The sequence below is a fragment of the Vicugna pacos genome, chromosome 25, assembly GCF_048564905.1.
Source record: "Vicugna pacos chromosome 25, VicPac4, whole genome shotgun sequence".
Taxonomy (NCBI): Eukaryota; Metazoa; Chordata; class Mammalia; order Artiodactyla; family Camelidae; genus Vicugna; species Vicugna pacos.
Window position 1 is genome coordinate 24,838,301 of NC_133011.1, and position 17,466 is coordinate 24,855,766.

General features: G+C 41.2%; 1 long non-coding RNA gene across 2 annotated transcripts in view; it reads left to right on the forward strand.

Annotated features, from left to right (window-relative positions):
- The window catches only part of LOC116285618 (uncharacterized), a 37,218-nt gene that overhangs the window by 638 nt on the left and 19,114 nt on the right, over positions 1–17,466 (forward strand). Inside the window, exons 2-4 of one of the 2 annotated variants that reach the window (XR_012064187.1) lie at positions 107–286; positions 411–525; positions 2,104–2,236. This is a non-coding gene — a long non-coding RNA (uncharacterized lncRNA). Of the gene's footprint in view, positions 1–106; positions 287–410; positions 1,621–2,103; positions 2,237–17,466 lie in introns of those variants that run through there. The other variant, XR_012064186.1, reaches the window with a different exon arrangement.

Genomic DNA, 17,466 nt, shown 5'->3' on the forward strand with positions numbered 1-17,466 from the left:
ATGGAATTAGAATAACAGCTCCTATGCTAAGTGCTTTACGAGTACTAACTTAATCCTCCCAGTAATTCTTGGGGATACGTAACTTTTTATCACTCCTGTTTCACAGGTAGAAAACTGGAGATACAGGTTTAAAAACTTACCCTGATCATGTAGCTAATAAACGGCAGAGTCAGGATACGAACCCAGCTGTAAAAAATCTGGACTCCTAAAAATGCTCAGGACCTTTTAGCTACAGTGTTCATCTCGCACAGAGGCCAGCCTTTCGGTTGAGAAGGAAGAACGGAGGGTAAGGACCCTTCCCCTAGAGAGCTTTAGAAGGATGCAGCCAGCCATTATTTCTCTGGCCTCTCCTTCTTTCCAAGGTTAGAGGACACCCTGTCCTCCCCTAATTGACACATTCTTTTCTTTAGACTTGTTTTCAGGTTGAAACTGAAGGCTTGTGGTCTCCCTGGCCTGGAAGCCTTGTCTGCTCCCTTAGACAGCTCTGCATGTCTGACCTGTGATTGGAAATGCTGACTCTGAAAGGTGAGCTTTATTTACCTCACTCCTTAGTTCTGGATGGGACGGCTGCACTGTAGACCTGTACTATTTACAGTTAGGACAGATTATATTCTCTTGGGTTTCCCCTTTTGAAGAATGGTCACTAGACAGCTCTGAAAAGCCTTCTAGCCTCCTCATTTTATGAGTGTAGCATTGGAAGCTCAGAGTAAAGCCGTGAAAGATCCAGGGCCACCACACCTGGGGTGTCATGACTACCAGTCCAACTTGAGCATTCCAGAAGTCACACCTGAAGTCCCCTTCTTTTTTTTAAACGGATTTCTTTTACTTTAGTTCTGTCTCCTGTTCTGTTTCCTTCTTCTGTCCTAAACTTTTGGCTTCCGTTTCGGCCCAGCCAAAAGAGGAATCTGCCTGTGTGTGCCTCTTTGCCTACAGATGTTTGGGTGGACTTAGACTTGCAACAGCAGGTCACAAAATCTTTAGCTCCACAGAGAGGAGGATAATGATGGAGCAGCAGCAGCATGTGGCAGAGGGGCAGTGGTCATCACTCATTCCACAAAGTCAGGTCCCAGGCACTGTCCTGGGTGCTGTGATATGGGAGCAGACGAAGGACAAGATGTGCCCTATGACATTCCGTTGTGGTGGGCCGTAGGGTGGAGATCTGGCAAGACTGCAAACCTAAGATACTTACTTGGAGAAGTAAATGCCAGAAAGAAAATAAAACAGAGCAATCAGGTCTAGAGTGACTAGAGCCGGGGACCTCTGGGGGTGGCCACTGGTAAGGAGAGCCTCTGTGAGTCAGTGACTGTCTGAGATTCAATTTCAGATACAGCCAGCCCTCTATAGTGGCAGTTGGTTAAATCCACACACGTGGAATCTGTGGATACTTGCCGCCCAATGCTATTTTATGTAAGTGACTCAAGCATCTGTGGATTTTGGTGTCCGTGGGGGTCCTGGAACCAATCCCCCACAGATAACCAAAGATTATATTACTTCCTAATACTGACTGAGCAAATTTTTACTGGTTAGAACACATGCTCCAGTGTTTATGTTTGGAAAATACGATCATTGTACTTTTGACACTGTTTCCTAAAGAGCAGATGAAACATCTTTAGGAGGACTTATCCAGTTACAGGATGGAGTTTGGATACAAGGTAAATGGTGAAGAGGAAGTGGAATGCTCCTTGATATCTGGGGGGATGAAAGAGAACAGAATGAGAGAGGAGCAGGAGGGGAGCTTAAAATGCAGAACTCCTAAGGTGAGGCCCACCCGTGTAAATCCATGTTGACTAAATGCTTACTGAGTACCGACGATGCTAGTAAAGATCTGAGGGAGGTGGGGGGGGGGGCGGGCCCAGGGGCGGGCCCACCCAAGGATGCAAGATATTTAAGACAGGAAGACAGACACATACACAAAGAGTATGTGGGGAGACCGAGGCGGCTGCAGTACTGAGTGTGAAATGAATGGGGAAGTAGCCAGATTCCAGATTCCAAGTCATAATTGTGGGTTAGTGATTCTTATTTTAAAGATGAAGCGCCGAGACTGGGGATGACACATGAACAGAAGGCTGAGCAGATTCTTTCTTCTCTGCTGTGCCCCGGTAGGCTTGTAGGTACAGCATCAGATTCAAGTGGATTGACCAACGCCCTCTATTGCTTACAGCTGGTATTCAGCTGGGTGGATCCTTGGTTAACTCCACAGACCACCGCCCAGACTCTCAGCCAGCCAGCCAGTCAGGTGAGTTACTTGATTGCTCACTGTGTTTAGAATGTTGTAGTGGTGACTTTTTTGGGAGCAGGGCTAGCCCAAGGCAGAACTGTGAAGTAGTTAGATGTTTATCCTCCACCTTTTCTTATTGAATTCCACCCATTCTCCATAAATACTGCTGCTGAAACAAACCTTATCCAGTCTTGTAATATATATGATAAAAATGTAAGTCACTTCTCCTAAGGGATTTTATATCTTTGATTCTTTTTTTTTTAACTGTGGAATAATAGGTGAGGTCCCTTATGAAAGACATGTTGAACAAAATGGCTCTTTGAAATCCTAGTAGGTAAGATACAGCCCACCACATACTACAAATTTTAGCAATTTCACCTAAGTAGATATAGAAGATATTCTGGGGCAAAAGTGAAGAGGAATAAGAAATCAAAGATTCTTCCATACACAACTTTAAAATATGATAGCAAGGAAGTGAAAAGTCAAAGGATGATGCTGGAAAAATATTTAAAGTGGAATTGATAGGGTCTAGCCATCGATTTGAATATGGGAGCAAAGGAAAAGTGATTATGGGGAGAGAAATTAATAACTATATGCTAACTTTTGAATTGCTTCTCTGCATAATTAAACTAGAACTTTACAAAAATAGCCCCAATTAACTGCCAAACTTGGAAGCCCAGAGGCAGAAGACGTATTTAAAGGCAAAGGGCTACTGCCCTACTTCTGAAATGAAAATTCAAGCCCTCTGAGGCATCACAAGGCACTGTATTTACATGCAGTATCCCCTGGACTAAACTCCAAGTTGGCAGTTGAAAGCTGTGGTCTGCCTGGTGAAGGGACAAAAAACTAGAGCAAGCAAGAGGCTGAGCCTGGAGGCAGTCCCAAGCAGCTGCGTCCTTCTCCCATGTCCATGGGTGTAAAGACTTTGCATCGCAGGGGCGGGGGACTGTGGCGGAAGTTAGCAGGAGGGAGTTCTCCCAGGACCAGGCTAGAATAGAAAGGCAGGTTTCAGGAGCAGTCAGGATGACTGATATGTTAAAGAGCAAGAAAAAAACTGTTTCAGAAGCATTTTAAATTGTTGCAGATAGACTAGAATTTTAATTTTTCATATATTTCTGTTAAGTATTAGTTTCTCCAGGGCTGGGCCTAGGTTTAAGAGTTCATGACTATTATAAAATAGAACAGTTTCAACAGAACACCTAGTCGTGTTCCCAAAGGTTGGAGGAAATTGGAACCACCTGGGAAACATGTTAAAAAGGCAGATATTGAATTCAATCATTCTTTCCACATTTATTAGCAGGCGTACATTCGCAGTGAGGAACCTTCTTCTATATACAGTTATTTTTGTTGCTATTGATTTTTAATTTCACTATGACATAGATTCTTATCTAACATGCTATAATTCATTGTTATCTTTCTTTTGTCTTCTTAAATATACCCAGTTTGGGCAGTATGAGCCTCCTCAAGCTGACTCCTGTATTCTTTCAACAGGTCCCATTGTCTTTAAGCATTTTTCTTTTCTTTCTTCTTTTCTTCTCTCTCTCTCTTTTTTTTTTTTTTTACTTTCTGACATAACAAGCTGTTCCAGGATCAACCTGCATTTTATCTGCCCAGCTCCTGGGATCAGCCATTCCATAAGGAGCCCTGGTTTCTTTCCATTTGAAATGTTTTTTCAAAACCGAGATCTGGGGACTAGGTGTTCTTGTTTATAGAATAAGTAAATAGAGTTTATACTCATATTCTCATTTCAAACCCTATACCATAAGGTACTTCCTTACTTTTCCTTATTCCATATTTGTGTCTCCCAATATGTGAGAAATCTGGTTTTCATAAATGTCAATGTATTTATTTATTTTGGTGTGTCCTGCAATATAGAAAGAAGATGTTTCAGAATTATTATTACTATTCGGATAGCAGTACCAACAACAAACCTACTTAGTAAGTTCAAGATTTCTTTGCAGTTCATTTTGTCCTTAGAGTATATTTCAGTAAAGGTGCACAGATCACCACATAGATGCTTGATCCAATCAACCATCTAAATATCTAGACGTGGGGAAACAGGCAGATCCAGATGGCAGGGGTTCTATAAAACAAGTGGCTTGGGCTCCTCAAAAATGCCAAGTCACAGAAGACAAAAAATAGGGTGGAATTTTCTAAAAGAAAGGAAGCTAAAGTGACATGAAAACCAAATAAAATGCAAGATCTTGGATTTGATCATCAAAGAAAAACTACCAGGACATTTTTTTGTGGCCGTTGAAGACGTTTAAATACAGACTGTATATTTGATAATATAACTGCACCCATGTTAATTAAGTTCCTTAGGTGAGATAATATTATTGTTATAGAAAGTATTTCTTCTTAGAAGATACGTACTGATGTGCTTAGGGGTGAAATGATGTCTTTAACTGACTTTCAAATGGAGAGAAGAGAAGAATTACCAAGAAAATGTGGCAAAGTATCAACTGACTTTCAGATACAGAGAGAGAAAAAGAGAAAGAGAAAGAGATCTATGATGAAAATGTGGCAAAATTAACAATAAGTGAATCTAGTGAAAGATAAATGGGGATTCGTTGTAGAAGTCTTTCAAATTATTCATATGTTTAATACTTTTTTTTTTTCAAAGTAGAGTTGGGGATAATAATGCAGAAGCCCAAGCCCCACTCCAAAAAGATCCTGACTATTCTAGTCTTTCGGAGGGCCTAAAAATGTACATTTCGTCAAGGGGGTTCTGATGTAGATAAGATAGCGCATAGCCAAGTTTGAATGTTGGCAAACTATTGACCCTGGTCCAGCTGTTTGCTTTTTGTAAATAAAGTTTTATTGGAACACAGACACAGACATTTGTTTACATATTATCTGTGGCTATTTTCACATTACAATGGCAGGCAGAGTTGAATCTGACTGACTATAGAGCCCTCTGACATTTGAATACTTTGACAGTAGAGGTGATCAAAAATATAAAAATATTTCCAACTTGGCTCTTTACAGAAAAAAGGGATGACCCCTGCTCTAGTGCATTCAAATTTGGGGAAAGGACTAGAGCAACTTGAAAAGCCAAGGAAACTGGAATTCAGGTTAAAGGGCACTGATCTAGCAAATAGCAAACATTCTAGTCCCTGGGAGCTAACCATTATTGTATGTAAACGAAACAACAACAGAAAGAACCAGCACTTGAGTGTGCCTGTAATGGGCCAATTAATGTTTCCTCCGGCAATATTCGCATCAACTCTGTGACGCAGAAGTCATCCAAGTTTCATAAATAGGGACCTGGAACACAGAGGAATAAAGAAGCCCACCCAGGGTCCCATCAATTTTGAATGGAAGGGTTGAAATTCAGACGTACAATTGACAAACTCCACATCATGTCCTCTCTCCGCTGGGCCACCCTGCCACCCTCAACCACATTTTAAGCTTCAGTTGATTGAAACTCAGATTTCACATCCGTGGTCCTCTGAGTGAAGGCCTTTACAATCATTTTGAAAGGGAAACCCTCAAGAGGATCAACCTCTCTTCCAAAGAGAGAGTCTTTGGCAGCCCTAACACTGCTATGTTTTAAACTCTGTCCCACAGGCTTTCTGAAAGGTTAAAAAAAAAGCACAAATAAACCCATGGCTATTTCTTTCAGTGTTACTAGCACCAATGCCCCTGAGTAAAAGCAGTTATAGATTACAGTTAGAGCAAGGGAGTCCTGTTTTTACACAAATGCAGAAACACTTTATTGCCATTTATTTTCTTTACAGAAAGACAGGCAACTGAAAGATTTGTTTTGGGCTGGTTGGAGATTTCTTTCTTTTTTCTTCTTTTTCTTTTTTTTTTTTTTTCCTCTTAAGAGAAAATTTTTTTTCCCACTAGAATCTGTTTAGAGTGAACTTAGATTCTGTCACAAAGAGTCCATTATAACCAGTGAGTTCTGAAATCTTTTCAAGGCCGAAGTTATTGTGATTTTGCTTTGGGGAAGGGAGAAGCTTATGACAGTAGGATGATGATGGTGGTGGTGCTGTATAAATGTATAAATTAAAGCTCGATGTTTATTCTTCATCTCCAAAGGGAAATGTGTCCTCTTTCAATTTTCTTAAAATGCTCTGCCCTCTGTTTTCTATTAATTTTTCCATGTTTTGATAGAGGCATAAGTGTAGAAGAGATACTTGTCTGCCAGTGCCATGGTACATGATCCCAATGTGGGGTATTAACCAGTGGTGAGAGACATGCACATTGGGAGAGCTTCCTGTAAAGGGCCATACTGCTCAGCAGCAGGCAGTGATTGCTGTCATTTGGGAAAGTATAGGGACCAGATCCTCTGATTTTCCAAGGCAATCAAGAAATATACTTTTAAGTGATTTAAACAATTTGGCTCAACCTGTTAAAATGGCTATTATCAAAAAGACAAGAATGAACAAGTGCTGGCGAGGATGTGGAGAAAAGGGAACCCTTGGGCACTGTTGGTGGGAATAGGTGTAGCCACTATGGAAAACAGTATGGAGGTTGGAGGTTCCTCAAAAAATGAAACATAGAACTGCCACATAATCCAGAAATCCCACTTCTGGGTAATTAGCCAAAGGAAATGGAATCACTATCTTAAAGAGATAGCTTCACCCCATGTTCACTGCAGGATTATTCACAAAAACCAAGATACAGAAACAACCTAAATGTCCATTGATGAATGAATGGATAAAGAAAATGTGAGTTATATATAATGACATATTATTCAGCCATAAAAAAGAAATCTTGCCATTTGCAACAATATTGATGGCCATTGAGAGCATTATGCTAAGTGAAATGAGTCAAACAGAGAGAGACAAATACTATATGATTTTACTTATACGTGGAGTCTTAAAAAAAACAAACGCATAGAAACAGAGGGTAGATTGGTGGTTGCCAGGTGGGTCTGGGGGTAGGAATGGGGAAGATTAGTTAGTAGTTAAAGGTACAAACTTTCAGATATAAGATGAGTAAGTTTGAGGGATCTAATGTATAGTGTGGTGACTATAGTTCACAGTGCTGTACTGTATACTTGAAAGTAGGTCTTAAGACTAAGAGAGTAGATCTTAAAAGTTCTTACCATTAAAAAAAGAGAGATAAGTATGTGAAGTGATGGATGTGCTAACTAACCTTACTGTGGTAATCATTTCACAATACATACGTATATCCAATTATCATGTTGTGCATCTGAAACTTGCCCAAGGTAATATGTCAGTTATAGCACAATAAGGTTGGAAAAAAACTTTGGCTCAAATTTGTGTAAAATATTATTTAGCCCCACAAATAAAATAAATGACAAGCAAAACAAAGACTCGTGCAGGCTGGATTTGGCCTTTGGCTTTAAACCTCCCACTGTAAGAAACTGAATTAGAGGTCTGGATTTTTATATGTCTCTGCGAAGTTTGCATGTGGTAGGTTCTGTCTTCAGTATGTAATCTAATACAATCTCATGGTCTCATAGAATGATATCTCTGAGCTTCAAAGACTTCCCATCCCTGCTCATACAATAAATGTAATGCTACAAGATCAGTTTTTATGGTTAACTAGCCCACTGGCCTTCCTTCTGCTTCACACATGATCCATCAACCTACGCCAGTGCCCAAACTAGTGATAGAAATAGATCAATAGACATCTTATGTTCTAGGTCTGGTTCAACCCCAGACGAGGTGTTTTTATACTAGGTTCTTGCAAACAAATGCATAGTGCAGCTATCGGTTTGTAATTTCCCACCTTCTTCCCAATTCCCAGTTGTCAAGAGTCAAACACTTCCACAACCTTGCAGCAAAAACAAATGAAAAGAAACCAACATGATCTAAGAAGTGCTGAAAATGGGACTTGTATAGAGGTAAATCTGGGGTTTATTTGAATCTATAGGAGTTCAAGAATTCTCTGCCCTTTACGTTCTCTGTAAACGTAGTCGACCCAGAGAACATTTTTGGGTAAGTCCTTGGACTTTGCTCCCCACAAAAGCCCCTAATATTTTAGAAATTAGCTTTAGCCACTGCAGGCACAGGGGCAGAGTTTAGAGAGCTAGCAGATCTGGTTCTGAGCAGTCTTAGGAAGTACAACCTGAGCCTCTGTCATCCAGGGGAGATCAGATTAGATACACATTTCAAGGCTACGAATGCTGACAGTGCTCAGACACTGGGCAGTTTCCAGGAGGAACACTCTGCCTCTTTCTGCCTTTCCTGAGTAATCATACGAAATTTCGTTTACCCAACTGCTGTCAGATCTTTCATTTTTATATTCTATTACTGTTTGAAAATGTTTTCATAAAGATGATGGCAGTTGATCCTCAAAATGTCCTGGAAAGGGAGGCAGGTCAGATACTGTTAAGCATTATTTACTGATAAGGACACAAGGTTGCATGGCTTTACCGAGGGTGCCACGGTTATTATAACTCAGGTTTTCTAGGTCAAATTTGAGCATTTTTCTTTAGTATCTTGACTGTCATGCTCTGTCCAGTCCTGTGCTGACTCTATTGAGGCCATCAAGTTTTAAATCTGATTCACATGCCCCTCTCACCTTTTACCTTAATATCATGTACATAGTCCAGTAATTTCAGAAACAATTATTGACTAATCCATAAACAGCCTGTGTGAGGCACTTTTATGGGATTCAAAAAAAAAATAGGTCTTCGTTTCTGATCCTAAGGGATGGACAATTTGGATTTTAAAGAAAAGGATTACAGGAAACTACCAGAAAATAAAGGGAAAGCTAAGAATAATTCATCTCATAGCATGAATCAGGCACAGAGCTAAGCCCTTTACATATATTATCTGATTTAATTATTGGAACAGCTTTCCAAGGCAACGGTGATTCTCCACCTGACAATGGAGGAAACTATTAAGTAACTTGGCCAAGGTCATAGCTGGCTAATGCCAGAGCTGGGATTCAGCTGCACCTCTGCCTGATGGCAAAGCCCTGGAGAGTTTCACTGTGCCACTGTGACTCCCTGGATGCACAGGAGCCCTTTACCGTGGGAACTGAACACTTCAGTGTCCAGGAAAATGTGGAAGGTGGGCACCTTCAGAGAAGGGCAGGGCCAGAGAAGCGAGTGTTGAGTTGGGGTTTGGAAGAAATGGAGAGCAGGGTTGGTGCAGACCCAGTGGTGGCAAGGAGGGCACAGGTGGACTGGACGTGAGTCATGGATGGGATGAGAGCGATGTAATGCAAAGTCTCTCTCAGAGGTCAGATGGCTTACCTGGCTGGAGAGCTGTCGGTGGGCCGGCGTGTTCTCAGAGCTGGATTTATAACTGAGCCTCTTTGTTCTAAAGGGGAAATTGTTGCTTTTGCCAAGTGCCCTAGCTTCCTGTTCAGGTACTCCCTAAAGTGGATGAAAAGCAAGGTTTTGCAACATCTGTGGGGAGAGGGGGAAGCGGCTTGCCTGAGGAGGGCAGAGTGGGTTGAACCAGGCTGCTTCTTAGGGAACAGTGAAGGACCATTTAAGAGGCCTCTGGAGGGTGTTACACACACTTGTCTCAAAACACACGGCTTTGTCTATGTTCTTGAAAACAAGTTCTTCAAATTTTGTACCTACCGAAATCGTGGCCCACAGATGTGCTTTGAAAAGCTGGAGCTTGGTTCTGTGGCCTCCGCTTTCTCTGTTATTTCTTCTGTATTGCGAAGCTTCAGTTGCTGCTGGGAGGGGCTGCCAGGAGCTGTGGGAAACGTATTAGCCAGAGTAAAGCCTGTGAGCTGTAGATGGCCCCAGGCTGGGGCAGCATGGCTGGGGGACCCTGCCCCTCCCAAGCGTTCCCAGAGGGACTCCGCTCTGACACAGGATGGCAGTAGGGCCGAGAGCTGGATGGGCTTTCTGCAAAGTAATGGTTTTTCACCGGGAAACGTGGTGCTATTGGAGAGCTTGGACTCTGGGTGAGGATCCACACCGACTTGGAGAAGTTTGTATAACCTATTCCTTTGCCTCACGGAGGAGACATGACTTAGGAAAAGAAGGGCTACAGTTTTTCATTCTGTCGCCTAACCCTTTTGGAGGAGTGTGTGCAAATCTGCCCACCAGAGCCCCTCTCCCATCTACTTACAAGGGCAGTTGGAACCAGGACATTCAGGCCAAGATGCCAACTGAATGGCCGGTATCAGAAATCAGAAGGAGACTGAACTACAGCAGAAGTCCCTATGTGAGGTGGCCCAGGACACAGAGAGCCGGGGCCCTTGAGGAAAAGGCCACATTCAAATATTGGAAGGACATAAACAAAAGATACCACATAAAGAAGAAAAAAAAAAAAAGCAGATGAATGAGACATTTCCCAAAAGCTTCTCAGGCCCCACTCACAATAAAAATAAAAACAACAAAGACTTGTGTTTGTAATCTCTCAGCTTGGGGAAGATAATACTTAACCTTAAAGGTACTGTGGGGACAGAAAATTCGCTATACATGAAAACAAGCTTTTTGGAGCACTTTTCAGCTCTATCTATAATGCATGTGGACTATGACCAAACTCTTTTGTTCTCGGGAATTTCTTGACAGATATACTCACACGAATGCACAAAGGCACTGTGTTGTTGTTGTTTTACAACAATGAAAAACTGGAATCAATTTAGATGTCCTTGAGTAGGGAATACCAAGCAAACATTTTTGAGATGTCAAAATAGTATTAAGTCCAAAGGTACAAACTTCCAGTTATACAATAAATAAGTCCTGGGGGTGTAATGTATGGCACAGTGTACTGTATATTTGAAAGCTTTTAGGAGAGTAGGTCTTAAAAGTTTTCATCATAAGAAAATAAGTGTGTTGGGGGGAAGATATAGCTCAGTGGCAAAGTGTGTGCTTAGCATGCATGAGGTCCTGGGTTCGATCCCCAGTACCTCCATGAAAAATAAGTAAACAAATAAACCTAATTCCCACCCCCCCAAAACAAAACAAACAAAAAATGAATTTAAAAAAAAGAGCTCCTCAGGGAGCTTAAAAAAAAAAGAAAGAAATGTGTAACTGTGTGTGGTGATGGATGTTAACTAATCTTATTGTGGTAATAATCATTTTGCAGTATATTCATAAATCACATCATTATGTTGTACCCCTAAGGTGAATCCAATGTTGTGTGCCAACTATATCACAATAAGAATAATAATAGTAAGTCAAAAAAGCGACTCATAGAATAGTAGGTATAGTATAGCTTTTTGTATAAAACACCAGCAGGATACATGCATCTGTATTACGTCTTTCTCTCTACGTATGTCTACGTGTGTTTCTCCCTGCATGGAACGTATCTGACAGGATGCGTGTGCAGCAGTTCACAATGGTTGCCACTGAGAATGAGGGTGAGACCAACAGGTTAAGGAACCTTTTGAGTTTTACTTGATTGACTTGTGTACGGTTTGAACGTTTTTACTAGCGAACGTTTCTTTTATAATTAAACCATATTTTAAGTGAACTTATAAAGGATAAAATAAACAATAACTCTATACTAGGAAGATCAGGCGCTATCAACATCAAGTACAAAGCGTCAGACATACTAATGATAATAATATTAATCGTGACAGCATGTATTTAGATAGCACTCCTTTGTTCCAGACACTGTTTAGCATACGTTAACTCACTTAAACCTTACGAGGATCCTATGAAGTAGTTACTACTCATGTCACCATTTTAGCAATGAGGAACTGAGGCATAAGGAGGTTAACTTGTTGTAGGACACCCAGCTACTAAGAAGTTAAACCGGTGTGGGCGAGTTATATGAGTTTCTGCTTTTGACCTCGCTCCTGCCCGTGTCCCCAGGCAATATGGAAGACCTCCAAGTTCAAAGCTGAGCTGAGGACAGATCTGGATCTGACAAGTGGGAACCAGGAAATTTCTGTAACAGTCTTGGAGGTTCCCCTATCACATTTACCAGCCACTGGGTACCTGGTGAAATGTGAGTTGAACTGACTCAAATTAAGCCAGAGAGATAATATTTCTGCCTGTGTGAGTCTGGCCAACTTGATTATTGTATCATTTAGGCTTAGGGGGAGCTGTGTACAATCGTAACCCAACAAAGTGGTTGCTTAAATAAGACAAAGATTTGTTTTTTGCCCATGTGCAAAAAATACAGAGGTTGTCCAGAGATAATTTGGTGGCCGTGTGAAATTGGGGCATGATACTCCTTTCAGCTCTCCATCCACTTTCCCGTATGTAGCCTTCGTATTCATGTTCGAGGCGGCTACTGAAGCCATAGCATCTTTATTTCAAGGAGAAAGAGATAATAAGAAGGGACCACAGGGGTGCACACTAGATACCTAACTATTGCTTCTGACAACCGCTAAACCACAGTTCCCCGCATACATCATTGTTCACCATGTAGTCATTTTTTTTCACAGCTGGCTGTAAGAGGCTAGGCAGATTCATCTTTTTTTCTAGACAGTCATTTGCCTGAGTAACAATTTTGGATTCTATTACTAAGGAAGAAGGAGAGAATGGATTTTAGGATAAACAACTAGAAGTTCTGCCAACAGTGATCCATTCCTGGGTGTCTGGGAGGACGGAGTTCTCCTCCTGTGGTTTCTAAACATCAAAGACCATTCTGCCAGTGACTCTGATCTGAGTAGCCGGGCTGGGGCGTTTTGAGGACCCTGGGCACCTAAGGGCGCAGGTAGGGAGGCAGGCACTAAGCCGGCATAACGGACTCTAAGAATGGACGTGCTCAGAAAGTAAGCTCTACCCCTTCACAGTTATTCCAAGCATCAGACTTGGACTTTGACAATTTTACCTTATTTGGGCCTTTCCAGCAAGGAGGCTTCTTTACCGCAGTGTCTACTAGAGCCTTTAACTTCTCCTCTTTGGAAAATTGAAGGAACATTCCAGGGCTCACCCAACACCTCCGAGTACTAAGGAACTGAAGGCTGATTTTCTGAAGTCATCACTTTTTTTTTTTTATTAACATTGTCCCCACCTGGACTTATATAAAAAGAAGTGAACTTATAACTCAGAGGACTGTGCCCGGGAATAGCAAGGTAAAAACAAAACAGGCTGGAGGAGCAAGAAGAAAAGTTCTGCCAAGTGTTTCGGAGTCACATCAGGGCAGACAGACTGTGATGGGTTCTAACTGGAGCTAGCATCAGCCGTGACATTCTTACTTTCAGCTAAGTGGCACTCTGGGAAGGTGAGAAATTATTTTCTACCTTGAAAAACATCAAAGAAGATCCAGTAGCTTACACTTTAATAAAAACAAAATAAAACCAGCAAAGGTCCCCATCGTCACAAAGGAGAAGGAAAACTGCCAGCAGGAATCAGAGAGGAATTTGGGTGTAAAATGATTTCAAGGAGGAGTCAGCAATGGATGGCCCAACACCTGTTTGAACATGGCCTGTATTTATGTGGCTGAGAACGGCTTTTAAATTTTTAAATACTTGAATACTTCAGAAGAAGAAGAATGTTTAGTGACATAAAAATTGTATCAAATTCAAAATTTCATATCCATAAATATAGTTTAATTGAAGCACAGCCATGCTCACTGATATATGCAGCCTCTTTGGCTGTTCTCACACTATAACAGCAGATTTGAGGGTAATTGCAAAGTCCGAAATATTTGCTGTCTGTCTCACTACAGGAAAGTTTGCTGAATCCTGATTTAAAGTACCCAGAAATGCATGCCTTCATCCTCATCACTTACAAGTTGTAGGAGCTGGAAAAGATTCCTTTTTGAGTCTCAATGTCCTCATTGTTCAGATAGGAGCAATAATCTACTTTGTAAATTGTTGTGAGGATTGAGATCATTCATGCAAAGCCTGTACCTGGAATATGATGCATGGTTAATGAGTGCTAGGGGTTTTTTGTTGTTGTTATTTATTGCTTTCATGGCTAAATTTTCAGTCTCATTTAAGAGTCAGCTTGCTTCCTGAGCTTTCATTGAACTCCTCAAGTTGGAAGGTTTTTTTCCTCTGTGTTCCCATAGTACCCAGTGCTTGTCTCAGTCACTGCTTACCACTTTATATTGTAATTGTGTGTTCCTGTGCCTGGCCTCTCCTATGAGCCATGGGTTTCTTAAGCGAAGGGACCCTGACTTACTGGTATTTGCATTCCTGATGGCTGTCACAGTGACCATGATACAGTAGTGTTGGAGTTTTAAGGGGTCCCGCAGTCAGGCTGGAGGACGTTGGTTCTAACTACTGAACTCCAGGATTAGACAGACTTACTCACTCAGTCCTAGGGTCTTTGGGCCAAGAAATCCCCCCCTACAGTCCTTATCACAGAAGCAGGGCTGACCCAGTAGTTGCTAAGGAATGGAGTTGTCCTGTCTCTTCTCCCAAACTCCAAGGGTGGTTGTGAGCAGAATGTCTCACGAGAGAGGGACTTGTCACGTTCTGCCCCTCCATCTTCCACTTCTGTGTCTTATGCACACTCATGAGGATGCGACCTCCTTCCTTACTTGCTGTCTTGTGGCACCTGCCATCATGAGGTGCCTATTGACAACATGCTCCTTACTTGGGGCCACTTCATTGCCCTTAAAGAAATGGGAAGATTGCCCATTTCCTTACCCTAGAACCATACTTTCTCTTGTGGTCTTAGAACCAAACTGCTTGTGCCTGAGGTCAATACAGATCTAACTAAATACTTTTAATTCATTCATTCATTCATTAACTTGTTTATATAATTTATATTTATTGAGCCAAGTCCTATACTAGTTATTAGAGACAGATCGAAAAACAAAGAAGCCACTATTTAAATCTGTAGTTTTCATAGTTTGTCCCACATTAATGGATTAAAACCTTCATTAATTTATGTCTTTTTCTCCTTGTTGTACATCTTGCCTCCTCTACCAGGTAGGATCCAGACCCTTAGTAAAAGCAACTTGAAATCAATAACTCTTTCTGTCTCTTATAAAATACTGTGGATATTTAAAAAGATGGTGTCCCAGAAAAGAGGTGAGAAGGTGAAGGCTTTTGAGAGCAAGGAAATGAACAGAGATTCCCCTGAATGTAGAAGAGGAGAAAGGTGTGTGTCCTCAGACCAGTAGGGATTTGCATACCACATACTGCTCTGTAGCTGTCCCTAAAGAGAAGACAAGAACTTGGAAGTTAGGACTATGATGAATGCCTGAGGAGGTGGGACCTCTATTGCACAGCTTCTCAGCTTTAGAAAGAGTTCTCAGACCCCATGAATGACACCGTAAAGGCCAGCAGGCTACTGTGGACTTGAACTCTGAGACTTCAGTGGTCCTCATATAGACTGGAGAATAGAAGACCTTCCCTGTATTTTTAGATCTTACTTACATATGTCATATTGTGGTACAAACCTGGGACAGAGAGGGGAGACCCCAGGAATGCCTGAGTTGGAATAGTCTGCCAACCTGGTGGGATCGGGTAGAGAATCAGAATTAGGTTGAATTCTTTTTTAAAAAAAAGAAACAAGGAAAGTGGTATTTCTTGTAGTTAGTCTCAGTTCATGCGTTCTCCATCGTGTACATCTTCCTGCTCAGTATCCCACTCTCCTGACAAGTAATCTGAGGAATAGGTTACTTTTTAGATTCTCAGTAAGTTCCCAAAGCTCCTAACCACCATGGATTTCTGGGCAGAAGATGTTCCGTCTTCTTGTGGAGAGTATGAGAATGTCATCCGTGGTATCAAGTGGACGGCGGGAGCTGATCCTCTTCCTTAGGAATGATTCCTCTTGCCAAAGGCAAGGAGCCCAAAGCAATTACGTCTCCTCAGTCTAACACCTTGTTTCTGCGGGTACAATTTAGAATTAGCTGGGAAAGACAAAATTGAGCTGCGATTCCTCCCGCCTAAGGCCAGAAAGAAAGACAGAACCAGTGTCCTTAGTAGCATCAAACATCACACTAGCAAAGCCAGATATTGACTTCTGTCCAAGGGGCAAAAGAGGATCCCAAACAAGAGTAAACTGGACTTGCCATGGAAGAAATTTGGAAATAAACCTGCAGAGGAATCCAGAAAACTGTTTCCCAGGAAGGCCCTCAGTGTTCTCTGGATGGAGGCTATTTTCTAGTTTTTTTTCCATTGATCACACTAGCTTGTTATTTATTTATTTTATAACACAAAAGCAACAACTGGTAACAAAGATTTTAGAAAAATTTATGAATAAAAAATACTAGTTAAAGAAACTTTTATTTGTCTTTCATCTTCTGAAAACTGGAAAGAGATCATTATTATGTACGTACAATATATGTGTGTATATATTTTAGTGGTAGATCACCACTGTCTAGTTCTAAGAACACCGGGGTTTACAGAGAAATTTCGACAACTCTCCTTTCCTGTGTTACACAGCCTCAGGTGGTCCCTCCAGCTGCTTTTACTGCTTCGTGATGGGTGTGGAGTAAACTATGTGACAGGCACCATCTTAGGCACAGAAGACACAGAAATGAGCACTGATCTAGAACACTGTGCAGTAAAAATGTAATGCAAGCCACAAATGTGGGCCACATGAAGAGTGACAGATGAAATTAATTTTAATAATATATTTTAAATATACATGTCTACTTAATGCACAAAATATTATTTTAACTTGTAATTAATATAAAAATTACTAATGAGATAGTTTATGTATTTTTGTAGTAAATTGTACTGAATGCAATTCTCCAAATCTGCCATTGTATTTCATACCTCTGCTGGGATCCCCCTTGTGCCCCTTGTCCACCTACAGTACTCCTACTCAGCTTTCAGTCTTAGTACAAATACCTCCTTTAGAAATCTCTGAGCTTCCCGGTGGGAATGATCACTTTTTTTCTGCCATCATTGTTTTATAACTGCCCGTCTACATGTCTGCCTCCCTTCTGGACTTGGGACCACTGACAGCAGAGGCCGTGTTTTATTCACCTCTTACGTACCCAACACCTAGTACAATGTCAACATTCAAAGTTTAAATTACAGGCACATTTTCAGCCCCCTAAAATGTATCTAATGAACTTCCTTGATGGTAGAGAGTTTCTTTGCTCAGCTATTTAAAATTCCTTATTTAGGGGCAGTGAGGTTTTATATAGTATGAAAACTCATAAACCAACTTGATCAATTATTAAAAGTAAGAAACGAGACTTCCATTTAGAAACCAGATTCTCATCAGTTTTTAAACATTTCATTTAGATTTATCTTATATATGGACTGAAAAGACAATCCTAGGATAGAATCTGATTGCTGACAATCATTTTGGTGTTTTTCATTGCTCTCTTAGCTTTTCTGACCCTAGGGCACCATTTAATAAATGAGTACTCAGCCCATTCAAGGGCGCCTGGATCCACAAAAGAGTTAACCAAATCCCCAAATGCCTATTTTACAACTAGCAAATTGCTCATATAGTAGGTGGTTTTCTTATGAAACAAAGG